This window comes from Peromyscus californicus, unplaced genomic scaffold, assembly GCF_007827085.1.
Source record: "Peromyscus californicus insignis strain IS unplaced genomic scaffold, ASM782708v3 Scaffold_8__1_contigs__length_139910024, whole genome shotgun sequence".
Classification (NCBI taxonomy): domain Eukaryota; kingdom Metazoa; phylum Chordata; class Mammalia; order Rodentia; family Cricetidae; genus Peromyscus; species Peromyscus californicus.
Genome location: NW_026294606.1, coordinates 26,807,808 through 26,829,333, shown reverse-complemented (window position 1 = coordinate 26,829,333; position 21,526 = coordinate 26,807,808). Strand labels below are relative to the sequence as shown.

Sequence of the window (21,526 nt, the reverse complement as noted above, 5' to 3'; positions counted from 1 at the left end):
ATAAGTAAGTGGGGATTTGGGTTATATAAAGGATACCATTTATAAACTCCCAGGAATTTACTTACAGCTAGATTCTCTCGTGATGGGCATGTGTGCAGGAGAAATAAAGTGATCAAGTGAGACCACATGAGCCATGTAGTATTGCTTTATGTGGTTTTGTTTTCTCAGTGTTGGATCCCCATATCTCCTTCACAGATGAACATGCAAGGACTCTGGTTGGATGAAACAGTATGAGTGTTATAAAGTCACTTGGCTGAATAATAAACCATTTAGGAACTTTGTGGGAAAGTCACTAGCAAGATGTGAGGCTGTTTTCCTTTAGTTAATAAAACTCTTTTCTGACACCACACAATTCCTGCTTTTGTAAGTGGTTGAGGAGAATGTGCCATGTTATTTCCTTATAAAAGTGAAGAAATGATCCTGCTTTGGGATTCAAATGAAGATGTATTGATCTTCATAATACAAGTAGAATGACAGCTGGTTTTTGGGGGGGACAGGGGTAAGTTAAAAAGCTAGGTTTTCAGGGCCGGGAATACAGTTTAGTGGTAGAGAGCTTGCCTAACAAGTGTGAGAGCCTAGTTTGAGCTCCAGCATGGATGGGGTGCATGGGGATGGGCATCTGGAAAGGGCGTCTTGCAATTAATTAATTAATTAATTTTATGTTTGAGTGATCTGTCTGCCTATGTCTGCATGCCAGAAGAGGGCATCAGATCCCATTGTAGATGGTTGTAAGCTGCCATGTGGTTGCTGGGAATTGCACCCAGGACCTCTGGAACAACAGCCAGTGCTCTTAACCACTGAGCCATCCTTCCAGCCCTGCTTTAAATTATTTTTAATGCTAATTTTTCAGCTGAGTTATAATATATGACTAAATGTATTATATGAATGTTGACCCTTTTTAGGGGAAGCTACATAAAAGTACCCTAAAAAGATAGAATGTGATACACCCAGAGAATGTGTTCAAGGGGCCTTGACACAATAAGTTTCCTTCATCTCAGATGTTGACTTCAACAGTGCTAAGAAGGGAACAGGGAGCCTGAACTTTTTTACAAAAATTTTACTAAGTTTTTAAAGTAAGTGTGTGTGTGTGTGTGTGTGTGTGTGTGTGTGTGTGTGTGTGTCCGTCCGTGTCCGTCCGTGTCTTTTTGTTCCATGTGGAATGATGGTGTGTTCTAGTAGGAAATTCTTCCTCCTTTGGAATGAGTTGTAGACTAGGGTCTTCATGGATAGCCCTCCAGGGAAGTGCTGTTCTGGCTCAATAGACTGGAAGTCCATGTGTGATTCTGTTAAACAGAGAGAAAATACAGGACAGACTCGGGTGGGCCTAGATCCTTATCCAGATGGGCCCAGAACTTTCCCAAAGGTCTATTTATAACAATGCCAAGGGGTAGAGCAAAAGACCTCCCCCTCCCCCCGTTGCTAGTTAGACCCTTACAAACACCTGGTACCCAGGCCCATGGTCCAGTCAACCTCCCATGCAGTCCTGCTGGGTACAGCCACTAGGAAACCTAGTGGGCTCCAACAGGTTCTTTCCAATTATTTCAGTTTTGTGTATTTCACTTCCTAGTTTAAACCTGGCATTGTGGTGCATGCCTCTAATCATAGCACTTTGGGGAAACTGAGGCAGCAAGAAGAGATTTTGAGGCCAGACTGGGCAACTTAGTGAGATCTTGTCTGTCCTATTCCTCAAAAAGAAAGAGATTCCCGTTTCTGTTTGGGCAAAATAAGTTGTCAGTCCGCACACAAAGAAAAGGGAAGCTTTGTGCTCTTGGTCTGTCCCGGAGAAGCAGAATGAGAGGCAAAGAGTTCCAGGAAGGAGAGGTCACCCTTTTCACCCTCTGTCTACGGGCGGCAACTTCCAAGATCCCTTGCCAAGGATGCTACAATTTAGTAATCTCTAAATTATTTGTAATATCCAATACCGTTCTTATGCGAATTCATTCATGATTCAGGGTAGTATAGCACTCAGCACACAGCAGATCCAAGTTTTGCTTTAGAAACTTCTGAGTTTGGGGATGTGGGAAGATAAGATTATAGGAACCATAGGTAGAGATGGCTTCCTGTGTATGCTTCGTCTACCCGAACTCTTGTTCCAAATCCTCCAATGTGTTTACTTTTCACCTTGGAAGTACTTGTTAGCATATTTAACTTTCTCTCTGACAATTGCTTCATGAGGATACTGCAGTGAGGGATTTTTATAATTGACTAGAAACAGACCTCAAAAGGGAAGACATAAAAATATTATTGCAGATAAAAGTTAATGAGGATAGGGTAGACATCCTGGCTGATTTTTAAAAATAGCCCACTCACCCTCATACATATGTGTTTAATAGGTTGGATAGGATGTGAGTATTTTTCTCATAAAGGTGATAGGCATTGTTTGTTTGTTTGTTTTTGGTTAGTTGGTTGGTTTAGACAGGCAGGATTTCATGGTTGTAGCCCTGACTGGCCTGGAACTCACTGTGTAAACCAGGCTGGCATGGAACTTAGCAAGATTCACCTGTCTCTGCATTCTGAGTACTTGGATTAACGGCATGTGCCACCATGCCCCAGCACTGATAGACATTGGTTCATTTAAGCTGTACTGAATGAGGTATCAAATAAGCCTTGAAGTCTAAAACATTTCATTCATGCCTTTACTTGTCGAAGAGTTACAGCTCATTAGTCTAGCTCCATCCCATGTTGTGATTCAAGGATCCAGGCTGAGGTGGTCGTATGGCCACGCTGGCATTGTCTATGCTTACAGGTGGCAGCAAGAAAAGAGAGCTAGCAGGTCATATGGGCAGCTTTTAAACGCTCCAGCCTGTAGTGATTGCATCACTTGTGTTCACAGCCTATGGCCCTAACCGGCAGTGTGGCCTGCCTGAACGCAAAGGTAGTCCGTCCATCATTCTCTAACTAGTGAGCCACCTGCGTTGTCTCCTTTATCATTCCTTCTCCTGAGGGTTTACTTTGAACATAAAAAAAAAAAAATGAAGACTTGGGCCTAAAGCCGAACCATGAGCTAACTGTTCTTCACAGTGATGCTCAAGAGTGTGGTTCCCCCAAATAAGCTGCATAAGTGTCACCTTGGAACTTGTTGGTACCAACGATTAAGCTTCTCTTAGGTTTCATCAGAAACTGGAGGGCTGGCTTGTTCCACGGTGGCGTGTTTGCTTTTATGTGCTAGGCCTTAGGTTCTTTGATTGATAATTAGCACCCCAAGCAAAAAAAGGAACTTCAGTGGGGCCCTGGGAAGCTGTTATACTGAGTTTTTGAGGTATTGGTAAAGATTAAGAATGACTTAATTGAAATTTTAGCACCAGTTGGATTTATGATTGAGGAATTAAGCCTAAAGTACTGACAAGCACTTACTAGTGTGAATGTCCAGGAAACATCTGAATCACAAATATGACAACAGCAAGCATCAGAGGGATTTCACTGTGTGTCCCAGTCTCTCAGCACCTAACAAATGTACTCCTGTTGCCCACAGCAACCACATCATGTAGCTGCTGTTACTGTCTTCGTCTTTTAGCTGAGGAAACCGAGGCACAGAGGTTGGTGTCACAAGGTCAGGAGGCAAGTGGTAGATGCAAGAATTGAATCCAGGCTCAGAGAATGGCTCCCGAATCCGCTCCCTAACCACAGTGTGCGTGCTCGCCGATCTTTAGGGGGACAGTTTACCAGGCCCTATCATAATTTTTTACCTTTTCTTGGATGGAGACAATCTGAGAAATAGCAGGAAGTGTGGTATGACAGTGACAGTTCACATTTTAAGTTAAGCCCCTTTCCCATGAGCTTTGTGCGTTGGTGGTTTACATGTGTGGTGGCCTACTGACAGTGTTGGCCAATCATGGAGGTGCATGGCTAGGCTGCAGTTGCTCAGTCATTTAAAACTGAACAATAGGCAGAATAAGGTTGTTAGGGGCAGAACCAAGGAATTAGTGGGAAGTGGTTTCTCAGAGTGAGGTAGTCCAGTCACATTACAAGAACATTTTCTTCAGTTAACCTATGTGCAATCTCCTGGCTTGGGAGGGAGGAGGGCCTGTTCTCATCACCTTCCCTTTTGATTCTTCTGTGGCCTTTCATCTCTCGGCGCCCTCTGAGATGCCTCTGCGAAGCTGGATTCCATGAGACAGTTTAAAGGTTTAGGCTGAGTCTTCGGTGTTAATAGAGAAAATGTGGTTTTCCTTCCAAGAGCTGGGGTAAAATGGTTCTCAGCCTTCCACTTGAGAAGGCTCGTGGAAGGAGTTACATTACATGGAAGGGATCTAGTTATTAGCATTTTAGCATATTAGCATTTAGCATTTAGCTGATGAAAATTTTTTGTTTCCAAATGACATTAAGAATTGCTTATTTCAGCCGGGCGGTGGTGGTGCACGCCTCTAGGCGGATCTCTGCGAGTTCGAGGTCAGCTTGGTCTATAGAGCAAGTTCCAGGACAGGCACCAAAACTACACAGAGAAACCCTGTCTCGTAAAAACAAAAACAAACAAACAAAAGAATGGCTTATTTCCTTGCATCCTTTAAAATTTGTGACAGGGTCTAGAGAGATGGTTCAGCAGTTTAAGAGCACTGGCTGCTCTTCCAGAGAACCCAGGTCCGGTTCCCAGTTACTCATGTGGTAGCTCATGATCTTCTGGAAACTCCAGTTCTCCTAGATCCAGTGCCTTCTTCTGGCCTCCTCAGGCACTACACATGTACATAGTACACACACATGCAAACCCATATTATATGTGTGTAGATTTTATAATATATACGTAATAGTACATATAAATATATTATGTATATATTATTTATACATTACAACATGTGTGCCATATATATATTATAAAAATAAACACATTTTAAAAAATAATAAAACGTGACGATCAAGTTCATCTTCTCCAAGGCGGCTCCGATAGCTCTTGCTGTTAGGTGTCCCTTGCTGGTCCCCACACTTGCTCGCCTGCTTTGTCCCTTGTACTCAGCAGACTGCAGATGAGATGGCTCCTTGGCAGTGCTGCCGAGGACAGTGTACTGACTTTGACTCTAGGTGGAGGATAAAGATAGCATCGCCTCTTTCAGGTTTCATGTTGGCTGGGAACAACTGCTATGCTTTGTATGGTCTGAACATAATGCTTCATTCCCAAATTGCCGAAATTTTTAGTTTCTGCAAGCTAGGGCTCAACTGAGGTTTTAACATTTTGACTGAAGTCTAGGAATTGAGCAACAGTTGCTCATCTAGTAATTGAATAGAGATGGGAAAGAGCAGAGGTAGGGAGGAGGAGGAGGAGGAGATTATTTGCATAAGTTGTTTCAAAGTTCCATCCATCTACTTCCCTCCCCTTCATCAGTTTAAATGGTTTGATCTGCTGAGGTCCTCCAGTGATGGCGTAGATAATTGAAGGAAGTCTTGAGTCAAATCTAAACAAAAGAACTAACCTAAAAAAGAACAACTGAGTTCACACTCATTGACTCACAGATTGGTCCAGGCTTGGCTGCACCTTGAGAACTGCCCAGATCACAATGCTCTTGGTGGGCCTTGTGCTTCTTTTTGCTGGGTATGGTGGCCCCTGGATTTAATTACAGGACTTGAGGCCTTGGCAGGTACAACTCTGCATTTCAGGCCAGCTCTGAGTACATAGTGAGACCCTGTCTTGTGTGGTCATCAGCCCGCATTTACACTGTGCGGTATCTCTGTTAGAGCTGCAGAGTTCAGCCCAGAAAGAAAATGTGAAAGGATTTGGGTTGAGAATTTGGAAGGTGTTTTCTCCTCTCTGGAAGACCTGGTGCTCTTGGTATTTGTGCATGGAATCTACTAGTTTATATTTAGGAGAACAGCTACATGACTGGATTGGGTATCAGCTGGAAGAAAAGTAACAGGCTTGCCTCTAACTACTGGAGTATAAGATGCAGTGTTTGAAATAACACATTTTTCCTTTTCCTCTGCCACCCATCAGGAGTGGGGAGCAGAGTGCCATAGACTCCCTGAGTAGGAGGAGGGCCTTCCAGAAGTGCCATTTCACTGCTCTTGGGACCGTGTGTGTGTGTGTGTGTGTGTGTGTGTGTGTGTGTGTGTGTGTGTGTGTGTGTGTGTGTGAGAGAGAGAGAGAGAGAGAGAGAGAGAGAGAGAGAGAGAGAGAGAGAGAGAAAAGAGAGAGGGAGAATGTGTTTTTTTTTTTGTTTTGAGATACAGAGTCTTACTTTGTAGCTCTGTCTGGCCTGGAACTCACAATTCGGTGCTGCCAGGATTACAGATTATAGACACGTCTGGGATGTGCATGTGTGAGGGTGTGTGTTTCGAGGTAGACTCATATAGTCTCGGCTGGACTTGTAGTCTGTGTGTGGCAGAGGATGACCTTGAACTTTCTCCATCTTGGAAATACTGAGATTGTAGACATGAGCCATCCATCAGGCTCAGGACCGATGATGGTGAGTACCTTGAGGTCATGTCCTGTAAAGACTTAAACTGAGGCGTCCCTCTGTTCAGCTTCATCTTCCTTGGCTGCTGGGCTGGTGCGGAGGGGGGGGGGGGTTGGGGGGGGTGGGAGTGGACATGGGGGGGTCCTGTTTGTCTCCGACAGCCATTGGGCCGTCTCCTGCCTGCTGCTGTCTGGGTTCCTTTGTTCATTAAACCGGCACTCGCCCCATTTTCTTCTTCTGACTCACAGCTAGGACGAACTGCCTGTTTTCTGGAGATTACCAATCCGGTCCAATATTTGAATTCCTACTGTGTGCTAATGATGAAGCAAAGGAGCCTTTTGGGACCCTCTGGGATTCCACTCTATCTTATTCAGATGAACGGGATCTGTTATGCTTTGAGGCAGGGAGTGTCTCTTCAGTTCCCTATTTCAAGCTCCCTCCCCTACCGCTTCTACACTGCCACCACCTTCTGGGCAGGCCTCTGCATTGTGTCACACCCAGAGTCTCTAGAATAAAATGTAGCCCAGCTCTGTCACGCTGCGTCTGAAACTTCTTCTTTCTGGATCCCCGTTCCTCGTGCCTCGGGCCACTTGCCTTTGGCTGTTGTTTCTCCTGCCTGCCTGCCTGCCTGCCTGCCTGCCTTCTTTTGAAAATTGTTCTGGTTTACCTTCCCTGTTCGCTTTGTTCCCCTTTCTAGTCACCCCCTCCCCCAGTCACCATGTTCGAACAGGTTTTCTGAACTCTTACATCATCTTCTCAGACTACTCTGAGCCTATACTCCTTACTATCCCAAACCCAGCTTTCCCAGTTCCCCATAATTTGCCCCCCACACCCTCTGTAATCACCCCTTGGCCTTCAGCAGCACCTGGTGCTGGAGTATCAGCTCCCCCACGGTTTTGCCACTCCCACACCCTGTCCCCTGCACACACCTGTCTTCTGATAGATGGGAGGACCTCCCCAATTCTGTCACCTGCTTCTTCTGCCCTCTGGGTGGGAAGTGTGTGAGTAGTTCCCCTCTCTTGGCCTAATAGTGGATTTTGTTTGTGTGGTGGTTGTGGGTGGGTAGGGGGTAGCATTTTTATCATAAGAAATATTTACCAGGTATAGTGGTGTATTCCTTTAATTCCAGTACTGGAGGGCAGAGGCAAGTGGATCACTATGAGGTCAAGGTTAACCTGACCTCCCTAGTGAGTTCCAAGTTAGTTAGGACCACACAGTGGGACCCTATCAAAATACAAATATACATATACATAAATATAAGTAATATTTGAGGCCTTAGGAGTATTTCATTCCCACAACTTTGGAAGCGAGAGTGCAAATCCTGTTTGTTGTTCTTAAGGTATTTTGGAAGAGGAGTTGTGAAACAGGGTCTCACTGTGTAGCCCTGCCTGGAACTTGCCCAGTCTGGAACTTGTAAACCAGGCTGGCCTCAAATTTATAGAGCTCTACCTGCCTCTGCCTCCAAATGTTGGGATTAAAGGTGCCTCTGCCTCCAAATGTTGGGATTAAAGGCGTGCACCACCATGCCAATTCAGGTTTCTTTTTAAAAACTCTTTGACAGCTTGAAGCAAGGAAAAAAACAAAACAAAACATTAGTTTTCTAATCTTCAAAGGATGTATGCAAGAATAAGGACGAAGCTAGCTCAGCACCCAATGCCTACTAATCAGAGTCATATTCCCATTTCCTCATGATTCTTATTCTTTTGTCTAGGCTGTTTATGCGTTGCAGTCTAAAGGGGACAACTTTTAGGGCACCCCAGCTTTAATTCATGGTTTCAATGTCAAAGGCTCACTAAGACCTTCATAACCTTTTGTTAGTTACAAAACAAACATGTCCAATAAGACGACCTTCTGGTCTGTGACGTGAAATTCCCAGGAGTTGACAGTGTGGGGCGTGTTCACACATCCCCGAAGGCTTTCTGGGAGCACCTTTAGAGATGGCCACAATGTATAGGCTGAATGTTTTCCTCTAACAATTACCAAACATTCTGGACTCTCGGAATAAATGGGATGTGGACAAACCTGAATAAAGGGCCGGGGCTTACCATTTCCCCCTTCCTTTGTAGGAAAAAGAGCCGTGTTTGGGAAGTAGGCTTCAGGAGGTTTTAGAAACCGATTTGACCAGTGGGTATTGAGTTACTGTTATGTGTTGTGATGGTAGCTCACTAAATTCTACATTTTATCCTCACAAGAAAAGGGATGGTTGGAAGTCCTGTCGATGCCACTGCTGTCACTTACTGCGGGGTCCTGCCTGAAAGCGGTGGCACAGGGATGGACAAGCCTGGGGTGACGGGAGTAGATGGAATACAGTTCCTGCACTGTGTTTCGTCCCTAGCGCAGGGGAGGAAACAGTAACAATAGGAGACGAAAAGGTCGTGCTGTGTGACATAGCCAGGCTGCCGTAGAACTAACTCACTGTGCATCCTCGGCTGGCCTTGAACTGGGGTTCCTGCTGTCTCAGCACATGCCCCCGTGTCCCACTATATGTTTTAAATTTTTATCTTATTTGTTTTAATTTTTAGCTTATATATTTGTGTATGTATGTGTATGGGCATGTGTGTGCTATCTTTTTTTGTTTTTGTTTTTTTGAGATAGAGTTTCTCTATGTATCCCTAGCTGTCCTGGAACTTACTCTGTAGACCAAGCTGGCCACAAACTCAGAGATCCACCTGCTTCTGCCTCCCATGAGTGCTGGGATTAAAGGCGTGCGCCACCAAGCCTGGCATTTTTTGTTTGTTTGTTTTAAGAAATTTTAGTTTTATGTGTATGAGTGTTTTGCCTGTATGTGGACCTCATGTGTGCTTGTTGTCAGAGGCCAGAAGAAGATATTGGATCCCCTTGAACTGGAGTTGTCAATAGTTGTGAGGCACCATGTTGGTGCTAGGAACCGAACCTGAGTCTTCTGCCAGAGCAGCAAGTGCTCCTAACAGCTGAACCATCTCTCCAGCCCCTAGATAGGATAACTTAGAAGTTTCTTCTCTCTGCCATGTGGATCCTGGGGATCAAACTCAGGTTTTCAGGCTTGGTGGCAAGTACCTTTACCCACTGAGCCCCGTCTCACTAGCCCCCACAGTAATTGTAAATACTATACAGTTAGTAAGGTATTATCCTCATTTTAGACTAGCTTAAGCCCAGGGCCTCAGGCATGCTTGGCCAACACTCTTAGCACCAAGCTATACCTTCCTCTACTCCCAAACTGCATTTAAAAGGGACCTAGATTTATAAACATTCTCCCGATGTTTCGGGCACTTTTTTTTTTGTTTGGGACAGGACTGTTTTGAGCAGGAACTGTGTGGATGAGTAAGGTGGGATTGACTCATTTGCCTGCTTAGGAGATGCCCCTGTCTTGTTGGTTTCATGGGCTGTTTCTCTCTATATACTGAAACTCATAAATAGTAAGCAAAGTAAGTTACATCTGTGAACTGTGTCCTCTTACTAGACTATTTTTATTCCTGCCTTGGGGCTTAAAAACAAAGGACTACAATGTAGTAACCCAAGAATACTAGAAAAAGCACTATAGACCTGCCCTATCCAATGCTATAGCCTCTGGTCATGACTAGTCATTTAAAGTAGACTCATATAAAACTTTTTAAAAGTTAGAGAGCTGGCTTAGCGGGCAAAGGAGCCTCTTGCCACGCCTGAGGACCCGAGACTTTCTTTATTCTGCTGTTCCGTAATCAGTCTCATTCCACTGTATGGCCCATATTCCCTCCTGCAGGAGGAATTTCCTGCATCTGCTAACTGCTTTGTCATCCGCTGTATTACCTGAGGCAGGCAGCCCAGGATCGTTCTGAACATTGCCCTGGCCGCAAAAGCTTCCTCTCAGATCTCCTTTGTGATGCTCCATGCCCCCTCCCCACCAGTACCTCTTTATGTCTTCATGTCTGTCCTTTAAACTGTCCAAGTTGCTTCCTAACTGGGGTTATGTGCCTCTAATTATCCCCTTAAAAAAAAAAAAACTACTGCCAAACGCTTTTTTAAAATATGGATAAATATGGATATGATTAGTTCATCCTAGGCCAAAAAAAAAAAGCCCGACAGTGGGTTTCCACAGTGGCAGGCTAAAGTTCATCCCTTCCCAGATGGAACCTTGACCCCAGTGTCATTCTGCCAGCCCCCTCTTTGCCATTTCCCCTACTCCACTCTCCCTCCTTTCTCACAATGTGCTGTATGCTCTGAGCACTCCCAGAGGAGTTTTTTTCATGGGTCAGAAACAAAGCAAAAGGTTTGTAGTTAGATGGGGGGTGGGGATGGAGTGGTGGTGGTAACTTCTCCTGCCAAGTAAGGGCATGAGAACACAGTCTCTTGGTCACTTCATGTCCTTACCTCATTTTAAGGAGAGCTTTTCAACCTGAAGGTAAAAGTAATTAAATAAATAAATAAATGCACACAAACCATGGGCTTCGGCATCTCCCTAGAGAAGGGTGAAAAGAAAAGCATGGTCCCTTCGTTAGGAACCCATGCTTTCTCCACATTGTGTTCTTGTTGCTAACATTTGGCCAAAAGCTGGGTCCTTTCTTCAAGTTGAGGTTTGCCTTTGCCCTCCTGCCCTCCTGTTCTGCACCTCTGTGAGCCCCACAGCTTTAAAGCAGTTTGGCTCGTGGGCCACTTTCCCTTGGGTTGCAATTTCACTCCTTGTATTTGCTCTGTCTTCCCAGCCTGCGAGCCAGGGGCTCTTTCGCTTGCTTCCTGGTGTCTCTGATAGCTGGAGCCTCAGTGGGCCCTAGAGCCTGCACATGGCAGGCTCTGTGGCAGGCTCCGGTTCTCCTCCCACCCAGAGCACAGAAACAGTGCAGAGCATCTTCTGGAACTTTCTTTGCCTGATGTGATTGCCAGTAAACTTTGACTATGAATTTGGGTTAGAACTAGTAAAACACACTATTTTTACCATTTCCACACAAGATAGGTAGAACTAAATTGTTTCCTTTAAAAAATATTGTACTTCTCATTGGGATAATGTCAAGATATGAGCAGCTTCTAACATACCTGTGGAAGTGTGCTTACAACTCCAATCCAGTTAGGCAACCGCTGTTCGCTTGAATTGTATGTTGACTTCTGCAGAAGTATGTATGTGCCTGGGTCTAGTGGACTGCCGGTTTGCTTCCTCTCCCCACCCCACCCCACCCCACTCCACCCCACCCCACCCCGAATTGTAATGAAGCATCTTTAAGAGCTTTGAAGTTTTCCTCAGGTGTACTCAATGAGTACTGTAGATACCATTGTTTTGCAAGTTTTCTTTGTACAGGTTGTTCCTAACTTCATGGCTGGGGGGGCGGAGGGGGGAGCTTGAGGATGTTGAAGCTGTTTGCTGGTGGGTCTGAACCAGTTATCTGGCTCCTGTTCTTTCACGTCCTGTGGCTGTGGGATGGAGGCCTCATGGACAGCAGTTCTAGGCTGCGATGGGGTAGCATAGCTCCCCTAGTGGAGTGGCTTGAAGAAATACTGTCTGTGCTCTGGAGTGGTGGCCTTGAAAGTGGTGCTGGGGACTCAACCTGTAAATAGTCTAGTTTGTCGCTTGCCCCTGGCCTGATTTACCATCCTTACCCCTGTCTCCTCTCCCACTCAGCTCTCTTGTCTATGAAATTGTGAGAAGCGACAGATGTTTAGACAAGGAAGTATCCCTTCTTGGATTATGGAGAGGATCTTCATACAGCCAGAAAGGTGGCGGTTAGCATCTTGATTTTTTATCATTTTCTAAACCAGAACATGGAACTTTTCCTCATGGTGGGCAGTGGCTGCTGTGCTCTGGGTGAATTCTCTCTGGCCCATCGGTGCACACGTAAGTAACAAACATAGCTTTCACAGCTGCCTCGATGGTGCACAAAGAAGTGACCTTTGCTGCTGTTATCCAGATCTTGGGCTAAGCAGACAGGGGTGCTTTGGAGACCAAACTGTAGACCGCCCAGGCACTGCAACAGTTGAGTGTTTAGGGCTGGGCGGGCTGATTGACAAGGGAGCCAGTGCACTACTCTCCATTGAGGGTGCACACAAGCATGTGCTCTTGCTTCCAGTGGCTAAGGAATAGTAGCACATATGACTTAAGGTAAGAATAGTAATGTATGTAGATGGAAATAGCGGCTTACACCTGTAATCCCAATACCCAGAAGGCTGAGGCAGGAGGATCATGAGTTCAAGGACAACCTTGTTTGCATAGTACGATCCTTTTTTTTTTAAAAAAAAGAGTAAGCTGTGCATTATTCTAGCTATTGTTACAGTTTGTATACTTTGATGAAGATAGCTGTTGTGTTTGCTGTAGATGCTTAAGTGACCCCAGACAGCATGTCCTTTTCTTGGCCATGTCAGGCCTCTCCCACATCAAGACTCAGGCAGGTGAGATAACTCAGTGGTAAAGGCTCCTGCCACCAGGCCTAGTGGCCTCAGTTTTATCTCCAGGACTCACATAGTGGAAGGAGAGAATGCAAGATGTTCTCTGACCTCCACACATGTGCCATGGGTACGCGTGGGACACATATGCCCACAAAATAAGTTAAAATGTAAAAACAATTTTAAGTGTCTACTCTATTGCACTGCAAGGTTGTTAAGTTTGTTGCTGCAGTGGATTTTGGGTAGGTGTTGTTGAGGCATTGGGACAGGCAGCAGAGGCAAGTATTTAAAACAAGTCGAACAGCCCCTCCAGGCTAGCGTGAGGAAGTCCAGCCCTTGGCTTTGAGTGGTCAGTAGGAGATAAAAGTATGGACTGTTAGAGGCTTGGCCCCTCCTGTCACTGGATGGCAAACTGTGAGAGGAAGATAAAGAGAGTAGGGATGTTCTCTTTGAACATCGGGAGTGCCTTTGTCACATGCTCCGTTTATGATTGTATTTCAAATGACTCTCCCTGAAATGCAGGACTGCGTTCCATTGACGAGAAAGCAGTTCCTTGTGTTTTTGATTGAGAATGTGTAAATCACTTCCCGCTTATGTAAATAGACATTAGCTTGGTTATCCAAATCTGTGTGCTAGGGAGATTCTTTATGCTCAGGTATCTGTCTCTTGGAATTGGCCAGCCATCCAGCCATGTCCCAGATGTCTGGGCCCCTCCTGGGTCTGGGGGCAGGGCACCCCTTTTTCTTTAGCTGTGGGTTCAGTGTTGGCCACGTGGTGACTTAGATAGGAGAAGGGAGTTCAAGGAAAGGACCTGTCTCTCTTGGTTATCTTCCCTTTCCTTTTCTTTGTATACTTTGTAACCCTTGGTGGGAATTCAGTTCTTTGTAAAGGAGCTGTCTGTTTAGGGTGGGGCTTGCAAGATGTGAACCGACATTTGGAAGCCTGTGTGCGTTCAGCACCTGGTAGGGGGTGAACCTAAAGCAAATGAACCTGTGTACCTTGGGGACACAGGTTTCTTTCAGAGTTGCCCCGGAGTGGAGAGCAACCCTTCACAGCAGTATGACCAAAACCTAATCCTGCACGCCACACCTTTGGCAGTGCAGTTGATGAACTAATCACCCTCCCAGCGTTCAAGGCCAGGGTAGTCAGAACCAGAACCTCAGACTTCTTTTAGTACTGCATTAATCTCCCCAAGCCTGGACATATGCTGGGCTGGACAAGCCTGTTGGTACTCAGAATGTGCCATGATTTCCTGACACAGGGTCTCTTAGGAGGGACATGTCTTGCACCATAGTAGTCACATTTGATTCACTGTTTAAGAAAAACCACTTGCTTGCCGGTGATTTTTTTGGTTTGTACTGTGTATAAACATTCACCAACCACTTATATCTCAGAGTATGTGTTTGCCTTCACATGTGCAGTGGTGAATTCTTTTCTTAGAGGGAAAATTGGGGAGATGGGGGGTGGCGGGAACAACAACCATCTGTTCCATTCAAAGAGGGCAGCCCATCAGGTCCCTGGGAGCACGTCACTTCCCCAGCACAGTCATTGTCAGCTGACAGTTGGTAATGTCTGATTACCCACTGTGAAATTTTGACCACAGCTGACCACTTTTCCAGTGGGCAAATGAAAGATGTGAATCTCCCCCTTTCAGTGCCTTCTAGAAGCAGCCAGGGGAGGAGCAATTCCAACAGTAGTTTTATCTTCCACAAAATCACTTTGGGTTTCCTAGGAGAGTCATCCTGCACCTGCCCTGAATTCTGGGAATGTGCAGTCCCGTCTAATCTGAGGTTGATCGCCTGCCCTGGGGTTCTTGCACTGGGCTCCTCCTCAGGGAAGAGCCGAAATTCCTGATTCTGCCGTGCCCTTTCCCTAGCGTATCAGAAAAGCCAGCCTGAGACCTCAGGATTCATGAAAGGGTGGAAGAATATGGCTCCAAACTCTGCAAACTGCTACTGAACTTTACCCTAGCTTTCCCGAAAGCTGTAATAGGATACTTAGTTCTAGTTCACAGAAGTGCCCAGAGGAGTCAGATCACTGCAGTCCAGTTGCCTGAATGGACAGGGCAAGTTACTGGTTGTGAGCAGCACCAGGTTCAGGTGCTGCCGTTGGAAGAGAAAAGGTGTGTTGGGGAATGGAGGAAGCAGCAGCCGTGGCCCCCGTCCTCATGGGTGCCAGGAGTGTATACTGCCTTGGTTTAGCAAATGTGGAGTTGACCAGGATTTATTTCAGCAGTGCACAGAGCCGGATGGGTTTTATTTCCTACTTGCCATACAGCATGGCAAGAGTCAGCAGCTGTTCTGCTCTTTGCTGCTGTCAGTGGGATTGCATTTGTGATGATAAGCCAACTTACGTATTTTTAATTGTCTCACTTAGGGGCTGAAATGGGATTTTTTTTTTTTTTAAAAACAAAGCTCATCAAATTGGGCTGCTATCCGAACTCTGCAAATCTAGTAAGAGAAGCTGAAGGCAGCTCCAGGTAGACAGCACGGGGGGGAGAGGGTAACTGGGAATGCTGAGTGAAGAAGCATCACATCAGCAGCTCAGACTACGTACCAGGTGTTTGAATAAGCCTCCTTCACTCTCAGATAGGAGAACTGCGGCTCAGAAATATGCAGCCTGTCAGCCAGAAGAGTCATATACTACTCTGGTCAGACTGATAATTTTTTAAAATTATTTTCTTAATACTTTGGTGTCTAGTTGCTTACCCTTTCTGTGTGAATACACCCGGAAGAAGCAAGCTCGTGACAGACCTTACCGGGCCTCATTCCAGCCAACTGCTGTTCTCTTTCAAAGCTCTGGTTGAAGGCTGGCAAAATGGCCCAGCAAATAAAGGTGCTTGCCACCAAGCATGTAAACCTGAGTTTGATTCCAGGAACTCATGATGGAAGGAGAGCCAACTCCTACAGGTTGACCTCTGACCTCCACACACGATAAATTCATGTTTTGTTTTAAGCCAAACCAGAGCAAGGCAGTAAGCAGCATTCCTCCACCTGTCAGCTTCAGTTCCTGCTCTTAGGCTCCTGCCCTGATTTCCTTCAGCGATGAACTGTTACCTGGAGAACCATAAAATGAAATAAACACTACCCACCAACAAACAAACGAGCAAACAGCCCTGGTTTAAAGAATCACGGGTCCCAGCGCTGTTTCTTTGTGTCTTCTGCCATTCCTCATGCTTATCCTGGTGGACCTGTGGGATGTATGCATCCTTTCTAGTCCTGCAGCATTTGCAGCAGGCTCTGTGTGTTTCAGAAAATGTTCTCAGCTTCTCCAGCTCCATTAGCTCTTGGTTTTCCACTGCCTTGGTTTCCTAGTCCTTTACATTGCTCATTTCCTTCCACTGAAGGGTTTTTCTGTGCTCTTGGTGGTGTCTTGATTGGTACAGGAATCTTGGAGCCACAGAAACCCAGATTGGTAGTGTGTAGCATCCATCAGATAGCTAGTCGTTGCTGTACAGGATTTGGAGGAGGATTAAATACATATAAACTGCTTGCTGCATTTCTGGCATAGAGTTTATGTCTCAGGAAATACCCCCCAGTTCTCTGGAAGTATCGTACTTGAATACAAGCAAGCTTCTGGTATACTCTTAAATTGAATCCTATTTTCTGTGATTTATAGCCTTGTCTTTTCCAGTTTTAAATTCTACAACCCACGTATATTATAGAGGCCCTTGCCTAGCCTTTCCTGTACCTGTTTTTACCTGATAAGCCAGAACTGCTCTGGAGGTGGGGTGCGGTAGGAGTCAAGCTTAGCCCCCACCCTAAACCATGTGGCCATGTACTGTGGGTAGGTAAGGACTCTTGCTCTTCTGTCTGCACAGGCAGGCATTCCTTGTGCGGTGCAGACCACCTTGACCTCTTGCCCCCTTTTCCTTCGGCTGTTGGTAAAGTAGAGGCTTCTGCTAAGCTAGGAAAGAAAGGGATGAAATACCAGGACCTAGTGGCCGAGCAGAAAAACAGTGTTTAGGAAAAGTCTGGCCTGCCTGGGGAGAGGGCCAGGGACTTGTTCTTCTCACAGCCTGGTGCCAAGGGCCACCCGTGTTCCCCTCCCAGGGGAGGAGGGTGCTGGGTGACAAATGGCTGCCAGGTGGCAGCTGCGTCTTGGCCTTGTGAATTTGGCAGTTGTTAGATCCTGTCTGTAAGATGTGTTCCCTGGAGAAGAGCCGCAAGGAGAGGAGTCAGCTTCTCCACAGTGCTGCGTGCTTATAGGAAAGAAAGCGTGCCATCAGGGAAGGTGCTGCCGACATCCTTCCTCTGAAGAAGCAGAGATGCAGGGAGATGAGTGGCTGCTGTGGTGATGATGATGGTCCAGTCCAGCGTCCAGCAGCCTCTGCATTCTTCCAGCTGTTCACCTTTTGTTGTTTGCTTTTGTTTTCATCTGTACGGTGCTAGGGATAGAACCCAGGGCCCCATGGATGCTAAACATGCTCTGAGCTACCCGAGGCGTGTTCCCCATTGACTCTCCCTACCATCCTCCCTCCCTCCTGTGTCCTGTGTCTATGAAGAGGCACACCTCAGTAGATCCTGAGCTAATGCTAGGGCTGTCGGAGGCAGTAGTCATGCTCTCTAACTCTTCTGTCTTCCTCTCCACCCATGTTGCACATTTCTTACTGCCCAGGAGGGGCAGAGGAAAAGGCGAAGGAAGGAGGAGGTCCAGGTCCACAGAAATCCTGGCCAAAGTGCTCAAAGAGTCTCAAAGAAACTGGATTCTCAAGGAGTGGCATAGGCTTGAGGAACACCATTTGCTGGCCGCCCATGCATTGCACTCCAGTCCTACCCCGTCTGAAGCTTATATCTAACGTGTTGTTTCTCCGGAGGAGCCTAGATACTTCCTTTCCCCTTTTCGTATTTAGTTGTGCTATAGAAAGTCAACGCAAAGTTGGAACTGGATTCTTAGGCTCTGCTTCAGTGCTTTGATGTTTGTTCAGGGCTTTGATAGGCCAGTGGCTCTCAGAAAGGTCATTGATGTAAATCCTTGGGGTTTTGACCTTGTTGTTGACCTTCATGAGCTCGTTCTCAGGGTTGAATAAAGTCCCCTGAGATAGGCTGCTAGGCCCTCCCTCAGAGGTGTGAGTTTGAGGTAGAGCCCAAGAGTGAAGGAGGTGTCATGCACACTTAGGGGCAAGAAACTGAGTAGAGTGGTAACCATGGGTACTGGTGGGTGACAGGGGCAGAAAGCAAACTTTGGGCTCTCACGGAGAGCTTCTGAGTGACAGGTTAGAGTGAGCATTTCCTGTAGAGGAAGGAGGGAGAAGAGACAAAGATCATGCATTTTTCTTTCATCCCTGGATGGCCATTTCATCCTTTACTTTCATGCTCATTTCCATCTTTTAGCAACCCATCTTCATTCGAGGAAGCAATACAGAGTTGGCTATGGCACCTCATAGTGCTCAATTGAGCCGGGCTTGGGTGCTGCTACATCGTGCTGCTACATCATGCTTTAGCCTTCATTTTACTAAAGCCTGTGCCAGTGGGGTGGGGCCTGGTGACTTTCATCGGTTGCCACCCTATCCAAAGCATAGCCTACCCCCCAAGCCAAGAAACACACCAACTTCCTGGAATTCAGAGAGCCGCCATCCCAGCCCTCTCAGCCTTCAGGGCACGTACAAGGCCATCCCGGTTAGCAAATACGGGTTTGCCTTGGGCTTGGGGCTGGGCAGGCTTGGACTTGGTGGTATATCTAGTCAGGTTAGATTCTGTCCCCAGCTTAGCCCACCCTTTAGATGTCTTTGTAGCTTGTCAAGCGCTTCAATCGGTTTCATAGCTGAATTTCTACTCTTGTATCTTCTACTTTGTATCTTGTTCTGGGTTGGCCTGAACTGGTCAAGTCAGCTCTCTCCTCATACATCCCTCACAAACCATCCAATGTAGTTTTGGACATTATAGGGGCTCACGCTGTAGCCTTTTTCAGTCAAGTATTATAACGGCCATCATCCTCGGCATCTCACCTTACTCCATATTTCCCGAGAACCTGAGGAGAGATTTTAGATTTCATCTTCAGAAGCTGGGATGCCGCTCTTTACTTCTAAATCATCCTTGCTTTTTATCTTTCATCTCTCTGTTGCTATCTCCCTGGACCTGGAGACAGGCTCCTTAATCTTCTCTTTCTGGCTTTGCATAGCATTGTCCCTTATCTGGGGAGTGGGAGGTGGGGCTGGCCTTCCCCACCCCTCCTCCTCCCAGGGGCCTCTGCCTTCTCTAAGATATCCTGCCTCTTGGACTTGCACAAGCCTTCTGGGAAGGAAAATCCAGATAGATAGTCAGCACCCCACACCTGCCCTCAAATGCTGTAGCCAGTCCTTGTCACATTTTCTCTTCTTGGACATAACTAGCAACAATCCCCACACACACCCTTTTTTTCCTGAAGTGGTAGTGATGGAGGTGAGGGGTATCTTGAATCGCCTTGTACTTTTCCGTCCTCCCAGCTTTATGACTCCCTGAGACCTAGTGGAACTCAAAACAAACAGGGAGGTGGCTCTTGTTGGTCAGCATTCTCAGTATCCAAATCGGTTTGCATCCAAGGTCAGATAGAGGATGCAGTTTTGAGAATCAAATCCAGCCTGACCCTTTGCTTTGAGTGGATCCTTCCCCCTTGGTTCTATGTGTGTGTGGGGAAGTCACTCTGGGCTGGACTGCTTTTTTAAGTGTCTAATGGAGAGAGAAGGAAGTGGGTCTAAGTCTTAATAGGATTTTTCGGTTCTGTAAATGTGTTATTCCAGACCCTCTGACCCTGGGAGCATGCTTTAGTTCACTTAACTTGTTTGGAGACCTTGACAGTTTATTGAAAAATAGGAGGGGCTGCTTCTTTCTAGACTCTTTGTTACTGAATCTATCGTTACATTTTAAAAATTGTGCAGTACTCTTACTTTTTTTTCCGGTGATGGACATTGAACCCTGAGCCTCAGCTGCCTAAGTTAGACAAATACTTTGCATGAGAGTTACATCCCAAACCTCCTATTACTTTAAAACTGAACACAATCAGGGAAAGTTTCTCTCTCTCTCTCTCTCTCTCTCTCTCTCTCTCTCTCTCTCTCTCTCTCTCTCTGTCTCACTCTCTCCCTCACTGAGTGGCACAGGAGGAAGAAATGAATGAATCTGAGACCTCAAAAATGCTAGACTAGCCGGACAGTGGTGGAGCACACCTTTAATCCCAGCACTTGGGAGGTAGAGCCAGGCCAGGCGGATCTCTGTGAGTTCCGGGCCAGCCTGGTCTTCAGAGCGAGATCCAAAATTACACAGAGAAACACAATCTGCAAAAATCAAAATGGGGGGGGGGGTAAAGCTAGACCTATGCTTTACCGCTGAGCTATGTACTCCAGACTTTTTTCTTTTAAAAAAATAATGTTTAATTTCTCCCTAGATAAGTGATAAGTTTAGATAGGTAGGGATGTTCTGCAAGGACATTTTTAAAGACTGGATGGGAATTTTATTTATTTATCTGAGACAGGTTCTTACTATGCAGCCTAGCTGGGCTGCCTTAGACCCACCTCTGTGTATGCTACCATGTCCAGCCTTTGATTTGTATTTTAAAGGATGCTGAGCTGTGTACCCCAACTTCTTTTCTTTAAGATGGGTCATAAAACAATAAAAGATCCTTACCCCGCTCTCCCTGGATAGGCATCTTCTATTAATAGTGAAGAACAATGTCAAGTGTAAAGAGAATACCATAAAAGATGGCGACTGGAGTCACTGAAGTGTAAACAGAAGAACTGCTGGGGGACCATGGTGTCAGAAACCCCAGGAAGTGCTTGTGACAGCAAAGGGTGATGGAGCGTTCCCATCCACGCAGACCAGTCCTGCCCAAGGTGCTTGGGGCCTGTTTGTAGATGCCTCCAAGTAAGATGGGAGATGATAGCTATATCGAGATGATAGCTATATAGAGATGACCGCTATATGACACACTTACGCAGCTTGTTTCCAGATGCTCTGAAAGAAGATAAAGTGAGAAAATGTGCCGAACAACTGCATCTTGACATTCTTGTTTATATGGGAATTTTTTTTCCCCACTTTGTGGTGCTGGACATGGAACCTAGAGCCCCTGTGTATGCTAAGCTGGTGCTGGTCCTCCGAGCTATACCCCAGGTTTTATTCTGCTTAAGTTTGCACTCTGCTTCAGCTGAGAGATGCTGTGTTGAGAGCAAGAAACGGAGTTGTAGCTCTGGGAACGTGCTGCATCCCACCTTTCTCCGCATCGAGGAGCAGACGTAACCATTGGATCAGTGCTTTTGAGACCTCTGAAACTCCAGAGCAGACACTCTCATATTCCTGAAGAGAATGTGTGGAGATGTTTGTGTGTGTGTGTGTGTGTGTGTGTGTGTGTGTGTGTGTGTTTCTGTAGAAAGAGAAGGCCATGCATTTGGTCTTATTTGAAATATGTTAAGCCATGCCTCCATTAGCACCAAGTGCTATTTCTCTTTTGTTTTTCATCTATGCTGGAGGATCATCCATATCTATTCAGCCATTTTTGTCTTTCTTTGTGGTGCAGAGATGAAACCCAAGACCTCACACATGCTAAGCAGGTACTCTGACATTGAGCTATACTCCTATCCCAGGATTATTACCTTCACCTAGAGCCAGCAGTCTGAGCATTCTCATGTGTCATTGTCCTCAGAATTGCTGGACTAGTGGGTGAACTTTGGGTAGAGGTAATGGGGGGCCTGGCTGTTGAAGACACACTCATTTTCAGCAGCAATTGAGTGGATTCTGGTGCGATCAACTAAAGTTTGCTTGCAGTTGCAGATAGGGAATGGGAATTGTCCTCATCATGGTGGTGCTGAGTAGAGGAAACGATACAGAAGCAGAATTATTCCTTTTTTTTTT

At 46.1% G+C, this 21,526-nt stretch overlaps 1 protein-coding gene across 5 annotated transcripts in view; it reads left to right on the top strand.

Moving 5' to 3' along the window:
* The window catches only part of Rreb1 (ras responsive element binding protein 1), a 187,308-nt gene that overhangs the window by 96,761 nt on the left and 69,021 nt on the right, over positions 1-21,526 (top strand). The window lies entirely within an intron of this gene.